Consider the following 6,161-nt stretch of genomic DNA (forward strand, 5'->3'; position numbering starts at 1 on the left):
CTCCCCGAATCCGGGCGGGGAACTTTCAAATCACAAATGTCATGTTGACCTTGCTCGAGCAAAGGGGATATTTTACGGGCGCCTCCGACCAAAATGCATACAAGCACTTGAAGGGGTTCGTAGATACTTGCTGGGGCAGCAAACAAACAAACGTGTCAGAGGATGCGTTGCGATTGAGGCTTTTCCCATTTTCTCTTCGGGGCAAAGCGTTGGACTGGTTAGAAAGGTTACCAAATCATTCTATCACCACATGGGATGAATTGAAGGACAAATTTATTGCCAAGTTCTTTTCTTCAAGTCATATGGCGGCTCTTCGGGACGAGATTCTAGCTTTCAAGCAAATACCAACGGAACCATTGCACGAGATCTGGGAGCGATATAGAACAATGGTGAAGGAATGCCCTAACAACGACATGACTGAGGCGATGATCCAACAGACTTTCTATAGGGGCATTAACACCACGAATCAGTGCATTGTGAACAATTGGCCGGTGGGAACTTTATGAAACTTTCTTACCAAGAGGCATGTGACGTACTTGATGAAATGGCCGACACCTCTTCGGCATGGCAAAGCCGAGCGAATGTACCCCAAGGTGACCCCACGGTCATCCATTTGCACAATGAGTTGAGTGACCATGGCCAAGCTATTGCCGAACTTATAACAACAACAATGAATCAGTTGGCGAAGGCGCAATTGCAACAAGTACAAAATCCGCGCCAAGTCAATGCAATGGAGAATGTTTCTGTGCTAAAAAGGAAGCAAAGAGAGCAACAACAACCTCAAGGTAATGGTGAGCAGTTTGACAACAACAATGATGGTGGTGGTTATTCGAACGAGTGTTTTGATGATCAAAGTGAGGAATGCCAATATGTCAATAACTACCAAGGAAATAGAGGAAATCAAGGGAATCAGCAATGGCGCCCCCAAGGCAATTGGGGCAATCAACAAGGAGGCAGATATTGGAATAACAATAATCAACAACAAGGTGGTAACAATTGGAACAATAACAATCAGAACAACAATTGGGGTAATCAAGGTAATAACCAAGGCAATTGGAACGGGAACAACAACAATTGGAACAACAACAATAGCAATCAAGGAGGGTGGAATAATGGTGGTAGGGGCAAGGCTTTCAAAGGCCCCCCATGTTCCAACAACCAAACAATCCACCCCCCTTTCAGTCACAAGGGCCTAGTTCTTCCGGAAGTGATATGAGACGAATAGAGATGATGTTCGAGCAGATGATGAAAAAGAACCAAGATTCTGACGCACAATTGGCTTCACATAATACATCTATCCGGAACCTAGAGGTGCAAATAGGACAAATTTCTCAAGCTTTAAATACCCGACCAAAAGGTGCGCTACCAAGTGATACGGTAGTGAACCCGAAGGGGGGGTAACAATCATGTGATGGAGGTTACAACTAGGAGTGGAAGAGGCGGTGATGTGCATGCCTCGAATGAGAATCAGGTTGTGAATGATGAAGTTGAGTTGCATGATGATGATGCACCTTTGAATGTTGACAATGTGGTTGAACCAATAGTGACAAATGATGTGCGTATTGATATTGATGATGAGGCCGGGGTAGAGACTCAAGATGCCGTGAACCCGTCTAGGGAACACATTATTGATATACCCGAGCCGGCGGTGCCCAAGGCCAAGGAACCCTTGCCTAGACCACCTCCACCATATCCTCAGCGGTTAGCAAAGCAAAAGAATGACAATCAGTTCAAGAAATTCATAGACATGATGAAGAGCCTGACAATCAATGTTCCTTTAGTGGAGGCACTTGAACAAATGCTTGGGTACGCGAAATTCATGAAGGATTTAGTCACCAAGAAGCGTTCTATGGAGTGTAAAACAATAAAGATGACGCACCAAGTTAGTGCGATTGTGCATTCTATGGCCCCGGAACTAGAAGACCCTGGAGCTTTCACTATTCCTTGCACTATCGGGAGTGCGGACTTTGCTAAGCCCTTATGTGACTTGGGGGCTAGCATTAATCTGATGCCGTACTCAGTCTTCAAGACTTTGGGAATTGGGCAACCTAGGCCAACCTCAATAAGACTTCAAATGGCGGACCGGTCGATGAAGAGGCCTTTAGGTATAATCGACGATGTGCTTGTCCGGGTGGACAAATTTATATTGCCGGCCGACTTTGTCATATTGGATTGCGAAGTGGATTTCGAAGTGCCTATTATTCTTGGAAGACCTTTCCTAGCTACGGGGAAGGCATTGGTTGATGTGGAAGCAGGGGAGTTAACATTCCGTATGGGTGATGAGAAGGTGGTATTTCATGTGTACAAATCAATGAGACAACCCAATAGTACGGAGGTGTGTTCATTTGTGGACATTGTCACGGTGGTGATAGTGGATGACACAAGTGCCTTGATTAATGTTGAAGATCCTCTTGAAGCCGTGCTTCTTAACATGGATGTCAATGATGATGCCGGTAGAGTGGAGTGCGTGAATGCATTGCATGGAATGGGTTCATATTCATATGAGCCTAGGAAGCTATCTTTGGATCTTGAGAATCGGAAAACTCCGCCAACCAAGCCATCAATTGAGGAGCCACCGGTGTTGGAGTTGAAACCACTTCCTCCACACCTCAGGTATGAATTCTTGGGCTCTAATTCTACTCTTCCAGTTATTCTTTCTTCTTACCTTACTAACTTGCAGGTTGAGGCCACTGTGGAGGTGCTTCAAAAGCGAAAAAGGGCCATAGGATGGACTTTGGCGGTCAGTCAGGGGAATAGCCCCGCATTNGGCCTCTAGCCTCATGGTTCGCGTGCGGTCGACTTGTTGGATTTGATGGTGAAGGCGTGTAGCTTGAGTCTTTGTTTAACCGTAGTTGGACTTATTGGCGAAGGTGCGTAGCCTTGATATTATAATAATAATAATAATAATAATAATAATAATAATAATAATAATAATAATAATAATAATAATAATAATAAGTATTTAGGCATGTTCGCATTTGTTCTTCCGACGAGGAAATTAGAAATGATTACAATAGGTCTCCACTCTGCAGATATACGAGATATAGCATATGCCTTGAACTTAGAGGCGGATCCAAAACTTTTGATCTGAACAATCTTTAAAAACTCTAGCACTAAACTCACAATTCTTTTAAAATAATGAGTTCGAACAAATATTTCTTGAAGGCGCATAGCCTGAATCTTGGTTCAACCGTAGTTGAACTTATTGGCGAAGGCGCACGGCCTGAGTCCAGTTCAACTGTTGTTGAACTTTATCGATTTTGATGGCGTAAGGCGCATAGCCTGAGTCCCAGTTCAACTATGTTGAACTTAGTCAATTTTGATGGTGAAGGCGCATATCCTGAATCTTGGTTCAACCGTAGTTGAACTTACTGGCGAAGGCGCACGGCCTTGATTTAATGGCGATGGCCTATGGCCTGAGTCCCAGTTCAACTGTTGTTGAACTTTATCGATTTTGATGGCGAAGGCGCATAGCCTGAGTCCCAGTTCAACTATTGTTGAACTTAGTCGATTTTGATGGCGAAGGCGCATAGCCTGAATCTTGGTTCAACCGTAGTTGAACTTATTGGCGAAGGCGCATAGCCTTGATTTAATAGTGAAGGCGCATAGCTTGAGTCCCAGTTCAACTGTTGTTGAACTTTATCGATTTTCATGGCGAAGGCGCATAGCTTGAGTCTTGGTTCAATCGTAGTTGAACTTACTGGCGAAGGCGCACGGCCTTGATTTAATGACGAAGGCTCATGGCCTGAGTCACAGTTCAACTGTTGTTGAACTTTATCGATTTTGATGGCGAAGGCGCATAGCCTGAGTCCCAGTTCAACTGTTGTTGAACTTTATCTATTTTGATGGCGAAGGCGCATAACCTGAGTCCCAGTTCAACTATTGTTGAACTTCGTCAATTTACATGGTGAAGGCGCATAGCCTGAATCTTGGTTCAACCGTAGTTAAACTTACTGGCGAAGGCGCACGGCCTTGATTTAATGGCGAAGGCTCATGGCCTGAATCTTGGTTCGACCGTAGAACTTAGTCGATTTTGATGGTGATGGCGCATAGCCTGAATCTTGGTTCAACCGTAGTTGAACTTATTGGCGAAGGCGCACGGCCTTGATTTAATGGCGAAGGCTCATAGCCTGAGTCCCGGTTCAACTATTATTGAACTTAGTCGATTTTGATGGTGAAGGCGCATAGCCTGAATCTTGGTTCAACCGTAGTTGAACTTACTGGCGAAGGCGCACGGCCTTGATTTAATGGCGAAGGCTCATGGCCCGAGTCTTGGTTCGACCGTAGTTGAACTTTGTCAATTTTGATGGTGAAGGCGCATAGCCTGAATCTTGGTTCAACCGTAGTTGAACTTACTGGCGAAGGCGCACGGCCTTGATTTAATGGCGAAGGCTCATGGCCTGAATCTTGGTTCAACCGTAGTTGAACTTTGTCAATTTTGATGGTGAAGGCGCATAGCCTGAATCTTGGTTCAACCGTAGTTGAACTTTGTCAATTTGGATGGTGAAGGCGCATAGCCTGAATCTTACGCTGTGGGTATTGGGTGCTGAAGCCCGGTTTTGATTCGAGACCTTGAGCGGCTTATACGATGTCTTCCCAATCGGGGTATGTAGGCTGTCTTGAAGGAATTCTCGGCTCGAGATATCTCCGTGCCGGTTTCTGGCCGGAGCTCATATCGGGGATGCGGGAGATGCTTTACAGAGATTCTCCCTTGGGGGGGGGGGGGGGCTTCTTATTTTGTTTGCATTATCTGAGATCGGAGAGAGAGGGAGGACTTGGATCTTTATTTGAGATCTTCGAGTTCTCTTTCGAGTTTGGCGTTTCTTTCCTTTTGGTCCAGGGAAGAACTACGCGATTTTGCTAGGAAATCCCCACAAACGGCGCCAAATTGTTTACTCAAAAGTTATCACATACCTTATGAGTATAAAACCATATAAATAAATCACGGGAAAATCATAGCAAACAGTAATAATCCATTGGACCAAATGAAGGAAACGAAAATAAGTGCTCAACTTTGGGAAGAGAAATATAAAGCTTTTATTCACAATAGTGCTTTGGTCTGCCTCTCCATGAAGAGGTTCAGAGCCTTACAATGGTCTTCCATATATGTGCATTGTTCTCCCTTTTTCTCTCTCCTCTCCCTAGTTTTAGAAGAAGGCCCCGCTTTTCTAGGGTTTCCTCTCTTGGTATTTATAGCTGTGAGCTTCGTGAGCTGGCAGTAAGTGGCCGTGACCACGTTGGGGTTTCGCCTTCATGATGACGGACGGGTCGTGGCCTTGTTGATCTAATCAGATAAGGGTTGAATATCGTTAATTCTGAGTGGTCGTACCTCTAATTAATCACGAATTAGCTTAAGACGGGATTAGCTTCGTTAATTATCGTGGGGTCGGATTCTGACCCATACAGGGATCCTTGATAACGTCTTTCTGATCGTTGAGTTCGGACCCCGACTTTAATAATTGCTATGCTTCTAAGTTCGCTCCTTTCAGCTGTCGAGTGAATGTGCAATCTTGGGCGATGTGGCTTTTTCTTTTTGGTTATCTGTATTTTAAATGGAGGTCACTGATATCTATTAGTATTATGTATTTCTTTATTGCTCGTAAGATATTTCACCGAGATTTCAAAAGTATAATATTTGTTCCTACTCATTTTCAATTCTCGAACTCTTGCATTGCTTTTGCAGTGGTTTTAACTTTTATTGATGGACGTAATCACATACTATAGGTTTGTATTCTGGTAATTGTAGTGTTTTCTTTCAGCTTCTCTTTCGTCACAATTTTGTCCAACCTGGATATTCTGTTTACTCAATTTATAAAATTTCCTCGATTAAATCTTCTGTTGCGTTGTTAATAATGTATTATTGAATAAGTCATGGCAAATATTTAATTCATTTATCACATAATATTATAAGTTTGAACACATTAATTTATAAAAAATCAAGTTTGATATGAAATGAATGGATAGCAAAAAGATCACACAAACAACTCGAAGGTAAATAAATTTACCATGATTTTAAGTTTGTAAAATAGCTTTGAATTGGCTATCATTATAAATTTAAAAATATGTTAAGGTTTTTGAACAATACTATTCGGAGTAGCAACTTGCCTACTTAGGTAAGGCTTTGATTTAAAAATATTTTTCTAATATTAAAGTATAATTTG

This window comes from Nicotiana attenuata, chromosome 6 (assembly GCF_001879085.1).
Source record: "Nicotiana attenuata strain UT chromosome 6, NIATTr2, whole genome shotgun sequence".
Classification (NCBI taxonomy): domain Eukaryota; kingdom Viridiplantae; phylum Streptophyta; class Magnoliopsida; order Solanales; family Solanaceae; genus Nicotiana; species Nicotiana attenuata.